Genomic DNA, 15,289 nt, shown 5'->3' with positions numbered 1-15,289 from the left:
CGCAGACCGGCTAGTCCAGCGTGAGTAGTGAGGCACCTGGGCCGATTTCCAAGCCCCGGCTGGCGACAGTCCCAGCACCGCGGCCTCCCTCGGGGCCTCTGTCGCCGCCGCGGGCCCTGGCCTCTTGCTCCCCTTGGTGGTGGCCCGAGACTCCTCTGGTGCCCTTCAGACGTGGTCGAGGTTCCCAGTCCGCCAGGTGTCCACCATTAGCTCCTGCACTCGTTGTTTCTCTGCTTGCCCGGCCCACCATGTCGTTCCTTCCAGCTTTTTCTGTAAAGTAGGACCCCAGCCCAGGGGCTGTTGTGGGCAACCTTTGAGGTGAACCGGAAAGGCGCTCTGGGAATGGTACCGAGGAACGCGAGTGTCAGGTGCAGGAATCGTGATTTATGTTGCCATTCCTGCTCCTGAAGTAGAGAGTGTTTCCTCTGGCTACCCCTTGATGTGTATTTTAAGACTTGTTCGACTTGCTCCCTGCACTCTGCAGTTATTCACTGCCTTGCCTTCCTTCTGAGGCTAGGCCCTCCACCAACATTAGTTTTTGGTTATTACTGGACCTAGTCCTTTTGCCTCTGGACCTTCATAGTGGTTGTCAAACTAAGTCACTCTTGAAAGAACCGTAGGCGAGGAGGGGAGACCAGTTTAGTAGAGAAACCATAGGGCTGGGGGAATAGGCTCAACTCTTCCACTAACTAACTCCGCAAAGTTGATTATAACTCAAGAGTCCTGTTTTAAATGTGTGGCTTCGAGTAAGAACAGTGGCTCTCAGCTGTAACCTATGCCCTTCAGTGTTCTTTGTAAAGTGGTGATAATTTTCACAGGATTTTGTGCTTAACCCAGAGTAATCTTTTGGTAAATGGTAGATATTATTATTAAAGCACATTCTCTCTCTAGCCCTTAGTTTCCTGATCCTGAAAATGGGGCATATGAATCTATCTCACAGGATTCTTTGAAGGACCGGTGATGTGACATTTTGAAAGCATTTTGTAAAGTGTAAAGCATCATATAAACTGTAACTTCTTCCTGTAGTACCTGTCAAATGACGTCACTGCAGCACAAGTGTTCTGTAACTTAGTTATCATTTGTGATCACATAAAAAGTTCCTTAATTATAACACTAAGTGGTAACTGCTCGAACTATGCCATCTCCTTGTCTCTCATCACTGCTCCTTCCCATTTTTTCCTTTCTTTTCTTTTTGAAAATTGTTTTGTTCTAAAAGTAGTGCATAGTCCATTAAGTAAGATTTAGCACATGTAGAAAAGAAAATGTCAGCCAAGGTCTCATCACCCAAACACAAATACTGTCTTAACATTTCTGTGCATTTCCTTAGTTTTGTTCCCAATGCACAGGTTTTAAAAAATTGATAATTACATTTCATATATAATTTTTATATTTTATATATAACATGTAATATTTTTAACATTTTATATATAAAAATTCAAAGTATTGTATCAGAAATATTAAATATATAAATGTATAAAATTATATATTTATAACACATTTAAGGTGTATGATTTGTGTAAATACATATATTTATATAAAATATACTTTTATATTTTACATATATTTCATTATTTTTATCTGATATTTTTCATCCACCATTACACTGTAAATTAGTTTCCATCATATATTACATCTAGAGAACATATAAGAATTTGCTCAGAATTCTTAAGATCCTGATGTATTTAACTTTCCAAAGGAATTATATGCATTTGGATTTCCATTACTGATATATGAAAGTCCTTTCAAAGCCAATCTCAGAAATATTTGTTAAGTTTTCTTTTGGTTATCACGTGCTTTAAGGATCAGAATTGGCAGACACGGTCACTTCCTTGAAGGAGCTGATTACCTATAGTTGGGGAATAGTAACACTGTACTTCTTTAAAATATATTAGCATCATTGGGAATAAAATTAATTCTGTAAAATAAAATAATCCACTTTATTTCCATATGTAAAATGCTTCTTGGATAACTTTTGTGTTGCTTAAAATTAGATGACCTTTCCTTTGTGATTCCATTAATGTTACGTAGTGAAAAATAAAATAGAAGCAGTTAGTGAAGAGATTAATTGAGTAAGGAAAAGTGAACTATAAAAGAGGGCTTTTACCATTTCTTCCCAGGTTAATGATTTGGGTAACCACGGATAGTATGAGCATGTAGTACAGTATTTGCTGAGCATTGATTCTGTTTTATCATAATTAAAGATTGAATTAAATTAATCACAAATTGAGTCTAATTTTGGCATAAAAGATGGAGACTACCATAATGAATGACTTTTAAGTGTTCAGTGACATTAAGCAGTATATGATTTTGGATTGAATCTAATTTACCTTTTTGGGTAGGTTTGGTTCCTTCCCATGCATCAGGAAGAAGAACATTTAGGGTTTCTCCAGTTTCTTCCCTTCGACACCTGATCTATTTTACTGCTTTTGGGGACTTCCCTGGTGGTCTAGTGGTTAAGACTCCACGCTTCCAATGCAGGGGGCACGGGTTCGATCCCTGGTCGGGGAACTAAGATCCCACATGCTGCGTGGTGCAGCCAAAAAAATAAGAAAAGTACTGCTTTTAACAACAATGGGAAATATTTCATAACCAAGTAACCAAGTTTATTATTATAAGTATACATGAAATAAAAATCAGTAGGCCTCTACTATGGATAAACTGTGGACTTTGTGAGAAGCTTTTTTCCTTTTGTCGCTCAAAGGCTTTATGTGCAGTATTCTGGGTGGATGTCTGACCTCAGATAAAAGGGGCATTACCGGTGTAGACTTTTAAAGGGAAATGAAGGCCCAGAATGCTTATGCAAGGCTGTGTGTGGTGTGAGAGCAAGTTAAGGAAAAGTGAACTATAAAAGAGGGCTTTTACCATTTCTTCCCAGGTTAATGATTTGGGTAACCACGGATAGTATGAGCATGTAGTACAGTATTTGCTGAGCATTGATTCTGTTTTATCATAATTAAAGATTGAATTAAATTAATCACAAATTGAGTCTAATTTTGGCATAAAAGATGGAGACTACCATAATGAATGACTTTTAAGTGTTCAGTGACATTAAGCAGTATATGATTTTGGATTGAATCTAATTTACCTTTTTGGGAAGGTTTGGTTCCTTCCCATGCATCAGGAAGAAGAACATTTAGGGTTTCTCCAGTTTCTTCCCTTCGACACCTGATCTATTTTACTGCTTTTGGGGACTTCCCTGGTGGTCTAGTGGTTAAGACTCCACGCTTCCAATGCAGGGGGCACGGGTTCGATCCCTGGTCGGGGAACTAAGATCCCACATGCTGCGTGGTGCAGCCAAAAAAATAAGAAAAGTACTGCTTTTAACAACAATGGGAAATATTTCATAACCAAGTAACCAAGTTTATTATTATAAGTATACATGAAATAAAAATCAGTAGGCCTCTACTATGGATAAACTGTGGACTTTGTGAGAAGCTTTTTTCCTTTTGTCGCTCAAAGGCTTTATGTGCAGTATTCTGGGTGGATGTCTGACCTCAGATAAAAGGGGCATTACCGGTGTAGACTTTTAAAGGGAAATGAAGGCCCAGAATGCTTATGCAAGGCTGTGTGTGGTGTGAGAGCAAGTGTTGGTACCCCCAGGCCAGACCTCTTTCCACCCCACATATGTTTATATGAACATTTTACTTTTATTCTGGAAAAGTGTATTCTGATATTAAGAACAGAGCTAGTCTCTGTGCCAGTTACTGCAGCTGAAAGGACTGCTAAGAGACTATTCCTGCCTTCAGGAGGGATGTGGTGAAAGTATGTGCTTCACCTGTGGAAATACTAAAATGTTGATACCTAAGTTTTGGCATCTTACTCTATTTTCCTAGAAGGAACTTTAGATAGAAAAATCCCATTTGGTTTCAATGTATGTAATGCTAACTTAGCAACTGTAAGCCATTTAGGTTCTACACCTGAACATTTGGAGCAGATTTTTTTCTTCTAGCGAAATGTGGGAATTTGGAGATCTTATAATAAGCATTTATATGTATATCAATATTCTTCCCAAACATGTTTTCACATAATTTAGTTTGGTTCTTGTATCCTTGTGAATTCATGGAGTCAGAGTTTCTCCATTTTATAAATGAAGAAACGGGGGCTTGGAAGCACTAGGTGAGTTGCCTAGAGTGCTCAAGTACCAAGTGCTGGAGCATATGTTCTCATTTGGGATTTGTGTGCATGGGCTGTCTCATTGAAATGTGTTGGAATTCCTTAGCAATCAGAAGTATTTAAGGTGGTGGCATTGGTGAAAGAACTGAGAGAAAAGATTAACTCAAAAGAAGCTTTTAAAATATGCTCGCATTTCCATTTAGAATGGTTGAAGTCTTAATTATAAGTGAAAAAAAATCCTTGCCCAAAGGACCTGTATTTTGAAAAGGGCATGTGCATGCCTGATGGTCTTTAACAGTGTCTGGATTTTTATTTTCTCAATTGAGGGAACCCAAAGTAGAAACACTGTATATATTAGTCACTCCTGCTATGTAGAATTAACATTAAAATTAAAAGGTTGTTCCAGATCATCTCTAACATCCGTTCTAGATGTAAAATTCTACGTTATCGATTATTTTTATGTTAGATTATATAATGCTTCATGTTTATCTTTTGGAGACTGAAGAATCAAGCCTGATTTTAAAGTTGCAGTAGACACTCCACTTGTAGTAGAGAGTTTGACATTTTGTGTTTGGAATTCAGATGCATTTACCCATAGAAACAATCCGCTGCTCCTCAGGTTTCTAAAACTGTGCAACCAGGTAGCTCAATTATATGATGGGTAAACTAGGCTTTGGGGAATTATGCAGGCAAAGCTGGCCATCAGGTATGACATTGCTGCTTTGGGAAACATTCATTCTTCTGTAAGACTGGCAGTTTGTTTCTAGGTCTGTCAGACTCCTGTAGTTACAAAGGGATCTTAAAGTAATTTACTAAAGAGAACATTCTTATTTCACAGTAGGGGCTATTGTACAGCTTAGCCAATGTTATCTAGCAACAGAATAGGGATAAGAATTTGGGTCTTCTAATTTGCGTTTTTCTGCAGCTGCTTGAGGTATTCTGAGTAGAGCCTTTTACTCTGGGAATAAGTAGTAATTTTTGCTTAAGCAAAGTTGCTTATTTTGTTGTGGTAGGAGGACTCTGCCTTTGATTGGATTGTATATTTCCAAGTCTTTATTTTCTTCAAAGGAAGAAAGATTGGGCCAGCAAGATTTACCCCGAGGGCCTAGAGTTGTCATCACAGAATGATTTATTAAGTGGTCAGACTAAAGCAGTGATTTCAAGTGGTAATGGAGGTGGGGGAACTTTGATTTGTTTTTAACTATGATACTTAATATATTTTAAAATTTTCAAATAACATTAAAAGAAAGCTCAAGATTGTTATCTTTATTAAAAAAGGGATGTTAAGTCATCAACCTTAAGATTAAATACAAGTCACATTCTCTCCAGACCCAAAGGGACTTATAAAACACATCCGTGTTATCTTCCTGTGTGTCTGTGTATGTGTGTACGTTTGTGTATGTATGTATAATTAAAGGTCAAAGAGGTGGTGATTTTCTCAGGTTGTTCAGCTCATAAAAGTTGGAGATTCAATTCTAGTTCTTTTTTTTTTTTTTTTTGCGGTATGCGGGCCTCTCACTGTTGTGGCCTCTCCCCTTGTGGAGCACAGGCTCCGGCCCCACAGGCTCAGTGGCCATGGCTCACGGGCGCAGCCGCTCCGCGGCATGTGGGATCTTCCCGGACCGGGGCACGAACCTGTGTCCCCTGCATCGGCAGGCGGACTCTCAACCACTGCGCCACCAGGGAAGCCCTCTAGTTCTTTTATATATGTGAAATATGATGAACTTCCTGGTGGCCAGAGCTGTATGTCTTCAAGGTGAATTTAGGGATAGGAGAAATTACAGTAGAAGATTTCACTACTACGGTGAGAACTTTCATGGTTCAAAATGAGTTTCTGCCTTTTCTTTCATGGTAGTTGGAGCCTTAGTAGATGAACTACCGTAAGCTAATAAAAAATGAAATTGCCTCTATTGGTGCCCAGTTTTTTGTTTTTTTATCGGTGGAGTAGAGAATTTGTGTGAAGTGTTAGACTAATCCTTTAGCTGTTGTTGAAGAGTTAAATGATTATAAGGTGTTTGTCTTCCCAGTAAATGGCACTCCAGTCATGGGGTAGAGAGCAGTGGGGAAGTATTACACATCAGCTGACGTTGCACAAAACCGTTTATGATACTGAGAGTATTGTATCATCCTGGAGGATTCTGAGTGTATCTAGACTCAGGCCTTTATTTCTGGGCCTCCTAACTGCTTATTTTTATGTAGCAAAAGGTGAAAAACATCCAGAAAATATGCAGTGGTCATTTGGTTTAAACAGCTTGCTGCGTTTGCTCTGTATAATTCCTCAGCAAATAATGACACTCAATAAATAATGAAATCTGATATAAAACCATTTTTAAAAGAAGGTTAAAGTATGAAAACTGTTTTAAATATGTCTGGCAAGAATGAGGATCTGGACACGATGTTGTATTTGTGTTGGAGCCAGTGCACACAGATACCACAAATACCTCTCTGAGAATTACTTATCCAGGAAGCAAGACTGAGGTACGTTAAGACAGAGAGGACAGTTGTGAAACTCTTAAAGAGCCTTTGTGATGTTTTAGATTCAGTAACAAGTAACCGTTTTAGTGTTTAATTTTCCACACAGACCTGAAGGCTGGTTCAACACAGAGGTGGGGTAAAGTAGTATCGTACCTGGATCAAAATCAGTATGCTCAGAGCAGGAAAATGTGTGATCATTTGGTACTAAAGAGCACTGTTATGCTGACATAAGAGAATTGCCATTCTGTCTGAATTCTGCTGGGGTTGTTCAGGACTTTTGTGAGGAAAAAAATTTGTGAATTGAGTGCTGAGTTCTACCCTCTTCCTAGGTATCTGATTTTAAGCACGTTAACTTTTCATTGCACAAATACTTACTGTCTTTACATGTGCCATTATTGTTCTCAGTATCTAAAACCTGTGCCTCAATCGCCTACCTTGTCAATAAAGTGATTTTTTTAAAGCAGCTTTGGGGTGTAATTTAAATACCATAAAATCCACCTGTTTTAAGTGTAGAAAATTTCTGTCATTCTAGAAGGAGACTTCTGCCTATTAGCAGTCATCCCTCATTCCCACCCCAGCTCTGGGCAACCACTAATGTACTTTCTGTCTCTATAGAGTTGCCTTTTCTGGACATTTTATATAAAAGAAATCATATGAAATGTGGTCTGTTGTGTCTGGCTTCTTTTACTTAGCTTGATATTTTTGAGATTCACCCCTGCTGTAAGCATGTACTTGGTATTCCATTATATGGAGAGACCACATTTTGTTTATCCATTCATCTGATGATAGACATTTGGTTGTTTCCACTTTTTGGCTATTATGAATAATGCTATTATGGGCATGCTAAGAAACTATTGTATACTATTTTACGAAACTGCTGGACTTTTTCAGAGTGGCTGTACCATTTTACCTTTCCCATCAGCAACGTATGAGGGTTTCAGTTTCTCCACATTTTTGACAACACTTGTTAATTGTCTGTATTTTCATTTATATAGTTGGGGTGAGGTAGTGTCTCGTGGTTTTTATTTGCATTTTCTTAGTAACTAGTGATGTTGAGAATCTTTTCATGTGTATATAGTCCATTCATATATCTTTGGTGAAAAGTCTATTCAAATCTTTTGCTCATTTAAAAAGAAATTGAAGTATAGTTGAATTACAATATTGTGTTAGTTTCAGGTGTACAGCAAAGTGATTCAGATATATATATATATTATGTTTCAGATTATTTTCCATTATAGGTTATTATAAGATATTGAATGTAATTCCTTGTGCTATCTTGTTGCTTATCTATTTTATGTATAGTAGTTTGTATCTGGTAATCCCATGCTCCTAATTTGTCCCTTTCCCCTTTGGTAACCGTAAGTTTGTTTTCTATGTCTGTGAGTCTGTTTCTGTTTTGTACATAGATTCATTCGTATTATTTTTTAGATTCCTTGTATAAGTGGTATCATGTAAAATTTGTCTTTGTCTGACTTACTTCACCAAGTATAATATTCTCTAGGTCCATCCATGTTGCTGCAAATGTCAGTATTTCATTCCTTTCTACAGCTGAGTAATATTCCACTGTGTGTATGTATTACATCTTCTTAAGCCAGTCATCTGTTGATGGGCACTTGGGTTGTTTCCATGTCTTGCTTTTTCCCATTAAAAAATTTTTTTGGTCTTCTTATTAATGAGTTGTAAGAGTAGTTTATATATTCTAGATACAAGTTCCTTATCACATACATAATTTACAAATATTTTCTCCCATTCTGTGGCTTATCTTTTGGTTTTCTTGATGGTATCTTTTGAAATGCAAAAGTTTTAAATTTTGGTGAAGTCCAGTTTATCAGTGTTTTCTTTTTCCATTATCCTTTGACTGTGTGTTCTCCAAGCATGATTTTAACCCATCTGGAAGGACCTTTTGGATACTGGGATGTTGGGTCTGTTAGCTTTGTAACGTTTTCCATCGGACCAAGCTTATTTTCAGTATTTACATACAGGAGCTACAAAATAAATGTTCTTCATTAAATTTACTCTGTTTTGGAAAATTCATCTTAGACATGTTTACCTTCTTTCAGAATAAGTTAGCATCTGCTGCAGATTCTGTTGTCAACCTGAGCAGACATTGACATTTTTTTGTGAAGTTTTATTACTTAATGTTGATTTGTTTATAAAACATTACCAGTTGAATATGAAAATTTTCATCTCATAATTGCCCTGTTTAGACTTATGTGTTCTTCAGAAAATCACCATTTATAAATTATTTTCAAAGCATCTAAGATTAATTGCCAGATAATTTTTATGGTTAAAATAATTAAAGAATACATTTGAGATGGATTTTTATCAGATGCAAATAAAAGGCATTTATGTCTGTGGTGGGAGGTTATGGTGCCTGGCTGTAAAAGGCTAGTTTCAGTTCTATGAGAAAGAATAAAACCAAATTTGCATTCCACAACTTTTATTTTGTTTCATGAATACAGTCAGGTCAGTTCCACAAGTTCGTTTGCTTTAGATCAGGGTTTCTGTTGACATTTTGGGCTGAGTAATTCTCTGTTGTGTGGGGCTGTCCTGTGCATTGTATTCTTGGCCTCTGCCCACTAGGTGCCAGTAGCATCTCCTCGCTTTTGACAACCAAAAATGTCTCTAGATGTTGACATGTGCCCTGGGAGACAAAATCACCTCCCCATAAAGAACCACTGCTTTAGGTGATATCTGGACGTATGATTCCAATAAATAAGTGATAGTAATGGAATCCAAAGAAGTCCCCCCCCCTTTCCCCCAAATATGAGTGGGAATTGTCCATCAGCTGTGCCACTGGGACTGATAAAGTGGTCTTTGCATGCAGCCCACGAAGTTTAGAGGCTGATGGTTCTTCTTGGCCCTCGTAGAGCACTTCTCCACATTCTGTCTCCCCTGGCTGCCAGCTTCTTCCTTTATAGCTTTTGTGCATGTTGGTCTCTCACGTTGGTCTTCTAAGGGCAAAGCGGAGACCGTGTACCCTCCCCCACCACACCCCCACCCTCAGTTATTTTAACATGAAGATGTGGTGACCAAGTCCAGACAGCTATTGGGAGAAAGCGAACTTGACGAAAAGGAGGAGGGCTGAGTTGGATTTCCTCTGCTTAAACTTTTAAAACTTTTCCACTGTGATACAAAAAGCCCCGAAGCATGTGGCAATGTGAATTTACAGAGTGACCAGAGAGGAGTGTGTGAGGAAAAGGTAATTAAGTGTTGTAAGCAAACCGGAATTGCTGTACTCCTGTTAAAGCAGGGGTATGTTGCTCTAACTCAGTCCAGTTCCTCTTCTCAGCCACTTCATACTGCTCCACTGATGGATCTGTCATATACACGGAGACAGATATTGTATATACATGCACCAGGAGGCTGCAGGATGATTACTCAGAGAATCACAGATAAGAATTTCCTGACATTTGTCTCTGTAAAGTCCCAGCCCTAACCTTGCAGTTTTAACCTTTAAATGGCATACAGGCTCCAAAGGCCCTTTACACCGCAGCAGTATGATCTACTCCTAGTACTTGGGGAATAATCTGGTAGTTAATAACTGTTATAGAGTTTTGGATAGAGTAGCACCTACCTTGTATGGTGTTCTCATGAAATTGTGGCTATGAAATGGTCACTGGTTGCAACAATATGGAACCATTATGATTTTTTTTTTCTCTTATAAATTTATTTATTTTTGGCTGCCTTGGGTCTTGGTTGCTGTGCGCGGGCTTTCTCTATTTGTGGTGAGCAGGGACTACTCTTTGTTGGGGTGTACGGGCTTCTCATCGCAATGGCTTCTCTTGTTGTGGAGCACGGGCTCTAGGTGCGTGGGCTTTAGTAGTTGTGCCTTGAGGGCTGTAGAGTGCAGGCTCAGTAGTTGTGGCACACGGGCTTAGCTGCTCTACGCGTGTGGGATCTTCTGGACCAGGGCTCGAACCCATGTCCCCTGCATTGGCAGGTGGATTCTTAACCACTGTGCCACCAGGGAAGTCCTGGAACCATTATGATTTTTAAAGGTCCCTCTTTGTCTTTCCTCCTTGCTGTTTAATGAAAACTCTGGCTGTCATTTTTTTTCCAAATCACATTTTGCTCAATTCTTTTCTTTCATAATAGCTACTTTCTCCTTCAACTGACGTCAGACTCTACTGCCTCCTATACTTTTCCTAATTGTTTTCTCTTCTGTCTCAGTCTGAGCCTTAACAATGGCAAAGAAAAATTTGGAGAAGGCATACTTTGGGAAGGGAGGGGCCAGAGCAGCTTAGTTATTTCCTAATTGTAATGTTTCTTACTAACTCCTCAACACGTGTGTAACCTGTCCTCTTAGAGTCAGGAGTGCTGACACACGTGCAGGAAACTAAGCTGGGGAGGAGGAGGTGAACTTTACTGAGGGCCTGCTCTGTGCCCGGCGCCCACCTGCGCTTCTTGGGCATTGTTTTATTTAATCTTCAAGGAGCAATTTGAGGAGTGTTTTTGTCTCCTGTTGCAGCCGAGGAGATGACTCACAGAGAGATTAATTTGTCATTCTCACTGAGGGCCAGCATTCAGATGCAGGTCCCTGTGACCCCAGGTCTGTGCTGTCTCTCTTTTCCGGCCTTTTCTGGTTAGTAGTGCTGCCATCACAAAGGGAAGGGGAAGGAACTCTGGGTCCCCCAGAGGAGTGGGTACCATGAAAGACACTGGTATCGGGGGTGGGAGGTTATGGTGCCTGGCTGCAAAGGCAGTTTCAGGTCTATGAGAAAGAATAAAACGAACTGTATTCTTAGAAGGGTGCTGCTTTCTAGAAGGATCGTCTTGATTTGAGGTGGCAGCTGTCACTTCCCTCAGGGCATAGAAAATATGATTTAACCACTGGACAACTCTTCACAAATCTATGTCACAAATCAATTAATCAGTGTCATGATTAATTAAGTGCACATTAATTCTACCAGTATTAAAAGTGTCTTTAGGGCTTCCCTGGTGGCGCAGTGGTTAAGAATCTGCCTGCCAATGCAGGGGACATGGGTTCGAGCCCTGGTCCGGGAAGATCCCGCATGCTGTGGAGTAACTAAGCCCGTGCACCACAACTACTGAGCCCATGCTCTAGAGCCCGTGAGCCACAACTACTGAGCCTGCGTGCCACACCTACTGAAGCCCGTGCGCCTAGAGCCTGTGCTCCGCAACAAGAGAAACCACTGCAGTGAGAAGCCCGTGCACCACAACTACTGAGCTTGCGCTCTGGAGCCTGCGTGCCACAACTACTGAAGCCTGCGCGCCTAGAGTTACTGAGGGCCAGCATTCAGATGCAGGTCCCTGTGACCCCAGGTCTGTGCTGTCTCTCTTTTCCGGCCTTTTCTGGTTAGTAGTGCTGCCATCACAAAGGGAAGGGGAAGGAACTCTGGGTCCCCCAGAGGAGTGGGTACCATGAAAGACACTGGTATCGGGGGTGGGAGGTTATGGTGCCTGGCTGCAAAGGCAGTTTCAGGTCTATGAGAAAGAATAAAACGAACTGTATTCTTAGAAGGGTGCTGCTTTCTAGAAGGATCGTCTTGATTTGAGGTGGCAGCTGTCACTTCCCTCAGGGCATAGAAAATATGATTTAACCACTGGACAACTCTTCACAAATCTATGTCACAAATCAATTAATCAGTGTCATGATTAATTAAGTGCACATTAATTCTACCAGTATTAAAAGTGTCTTTAGGGCTTCCCTGGTGGCGCAGTGGTTGAGAGTCCGCCTGCCGATGCAGGGGACATGGGTTCGAGCCCTGGTCCGGGAAGATCCCGCATGCTGTGGAGTAACTAAGCCCGTGCACCACAACTACTGAGCCCATGCTCTAGAGCCCGTGAGCCACAACTACTGAGCCTGCGTGCCACACCTACTGAAGCCCGTGCGCCTAGAGCCTGTGCTCCGCAACAAGAGAAACCACTGCAGTGAGAAGCCCGTGCACCACAACTACTGAGCTTGCGCTCTAGAGCCTGCGTGCCACAACTACTGAAGCCTGCGCGCCTAGAGCGCATGCTTTGCAACAAGAGAAGCCACCGCGATGAGAAGCCTGTGTACCTCAACAAAGACCCAACACAGCCAAAAAATAAATAAATAAAATAAATATATATATAAAAAAGAATGTTTAAAAAAAAAGAAAAGAAAATCTAACTGGTGTGCCAAGCCACAACTTCACAGCTATTAGTGCTCAGAAGTATTTTTAAAAAAAGTGTCTTTAATTCTCCTACTGAAGGAGATATGAATAATCTAAAACAGTATCAGTTCCTTGAGTTTAGAATGTGCTGATTTGGTCTTTTTTGGCTGGGGTAGATAGGTGAGGGGGTAAGGTAAGGATTGTATTTATATATATGCATGTATGAAATTGGGTATTTGTGCTGTTCTGTGAATTTGCTTTGGAACCTCAGAAAGCTTCTTGCCTCTTTCTTTAATGATTGCTTTCCAAATTAACCTTTTTCTGAGGGAAGAAACATCAGGAGAGATGGAGTAGTAGAAAGAAGGTCAAGAAGAAGAGGGAGTTGCTGGGTCACTGACCTGAAATGCTTCCTTGGCTTACAGCTTTCTTCAGCTTTGGAATCTCTTCAGTAACTTGCCGAGTGGGAGGGACTATAGGGGAAATAAGATCACCGAGGAAGTGAGAAGTAAGTAGGAGTTGCTGGAGAATTGATGGCTATGTAACAGTTTCTCAAACAGGAAAGGAGATTTATACTTGTACTTAAAGCTGGGGGAAAGGTTTACACTTGCTACTGGAACTGAGTTGACGTTTAACTTCTCATCTGAAAACACTGTGAATTAACTATTTTAAGCTGTGAAACCATTCATAATAACATAGCTGGCAATGAATCATCTAGTATTTGTCTCTTAAAAAGTGATGTATTACAGCTCCACCAGGTGGCTGCCAGCAGAGTGAATGGCAGGAGGAGGGAGAAGCTGCTCGTGATTGTATTTGTGCATCGTTTTGACTACATCAAAATTCAGTTTAGTGCAGGGCAGAGAAGAGAGGCCGTGGCAGGTTTTTCTAGGAAGTCTGTCTGGCAAAAAACTCCCACAAGATCACTATGACTCACTTTTGACATAGAAATACCTGAAACCCATCAACGGGGTCACATCTTTTGGTACCCTCATTCCAGCTATTACTTTTGGTTTTCATGGAAGGGAAGGGGACGCTTAGGCCCATAGGTTAGTTTTGGCTGTGACCGTTAGGCACTTGAGTGTGACCTAGCTCAAACGCTAAGTGTTGTAACCTGTAATGCACCACAGTAGAGTAGGAAAGAATGCTGGTGACCTGAATTCCGTTTTAGGCTCTGCTCTTATTAGGCAAGTGGCTTCTTTTTTCTGACCCTCAGTTTTCTTATCTGTGAACTGAGTGAATTATACTGACTGATCTCTGGAAACTCTTAGCCATGTGCACCAGCATTTGAGTGATTTTTGTTTTAATTTGGAGAAGAATAAACTTGTTAAACGTTTGAAACCAAATATAAAGGATGAGGGAGAAAAGCTGTATTTAGTGTAGACATTTACGTTTTTAAAATTAAACTTTACATTATGATGTTGATGATAAGAACTAGAAAGAGCCAATCTTCACTTTTCTCTCTCTAGTTCTAATATGGCACAGATGTAATAATAAAGCCCACATGCAGCCTCACTGAAAGTATCTGATTAGACATAAAATGTTAAAAAAAATCTGTTAAGTAAATTGACCTATCAAATTCTTTTAGGCAGCACAAAGAATGAAAACAAAACAAAAGACCACTGAGCTGCTAAAACTTTGAAAGGTAAAATTCATTTTCCCAATTTATTGGTTCTATTCTCATTTAGATTTAGAGAAAAGAGAAAGAAATAGCTTCTTTGTATGTGTTAAGTAAATATCTTCTCACTTGAAAATCAACCACAGTATGTAATTGAAATTTTAAGAGCTCTGAGTAACACATTGGTTTATCCTCTGGTATTCTAGACATTGATTAATAAAATGAACCATCCTTAATGGATCCAAATAGTCTGAATTGCAGTTTGTAAGTAAATATATGACATCTTCATTGATTTAATTTTTTCTTGTTAGTTGAAGACACTGACTTGAAAAAAGCGTAACCCACATTTTATTCCAGTTTCTAACAATACAACCAGCCTAGGAAATATCAAGAACTGGCTGTGGTGCTGGTGGGAGTTCTAGTCGCGTGCTCCTACTTTGCCCCTTAAAAACAGTGAGTTCATTGTTGTACTCTTTGTGCTCCCCACTTAAAAAAAAAAGTCAATTCATTATTTTAAAAATTTACCCGTGAATGAAGACTGATTCCATGTGGTGGCTCCTCCTACCCTTAAAAAAGAAATCAGTTTATACATTTTTTGCTGCTCTCCTTGGTTCAGTTTTCCTTCTTCCATATCGGCATATTGCTATGCCACTTGCTTGAAGTTTGAAACGTTAGCTTTGGATGCAACATAGACTTTGAGTTTTTTTTTTTTTTTTTCCTATGAGACATTTACATGAAAGCAGAATCTTTGATTTTAATAACTTATGTGTTCTTCCTGGTTATTTCTTACCTGAGCTCCATTATGAGGGGCACTGCAGCTGGCTGCTATGGGATTGATTAATAATTAATAAAAGACTATAACTTAAGGTAGAAATTAAGCAGAAAGAACTACTGATTTCTTAAAGAGACAAGGTAAACTCAGATTTTCAAATATTGGCACAGATCTGTTAATTTCAGAGTAACAATTCCGGTTTTGGTGAAAAATTTT

This window comes from Neophocaena asiaeorientalis, unplaced genomic scaffold (genome assembly GCF_003031525.2).
Source record: "Neophocaena asiaeorientalis asiaeorientalis breed wild unplaced genomic scaffold, Neophocaena_asiaeorientalis_V1.1 scaffold465, whole genome shotgun sequence".
NCBI classification, from domain to species: Eukaryota; Metazoa; Chordata; class Mammalia; order Artiodactyla; family Phocoenidae; genus Neophocaena; species Neophocaena asiaeorientalis.
This window is presented reverse-complemented; position numbering follows the sequence as displayed.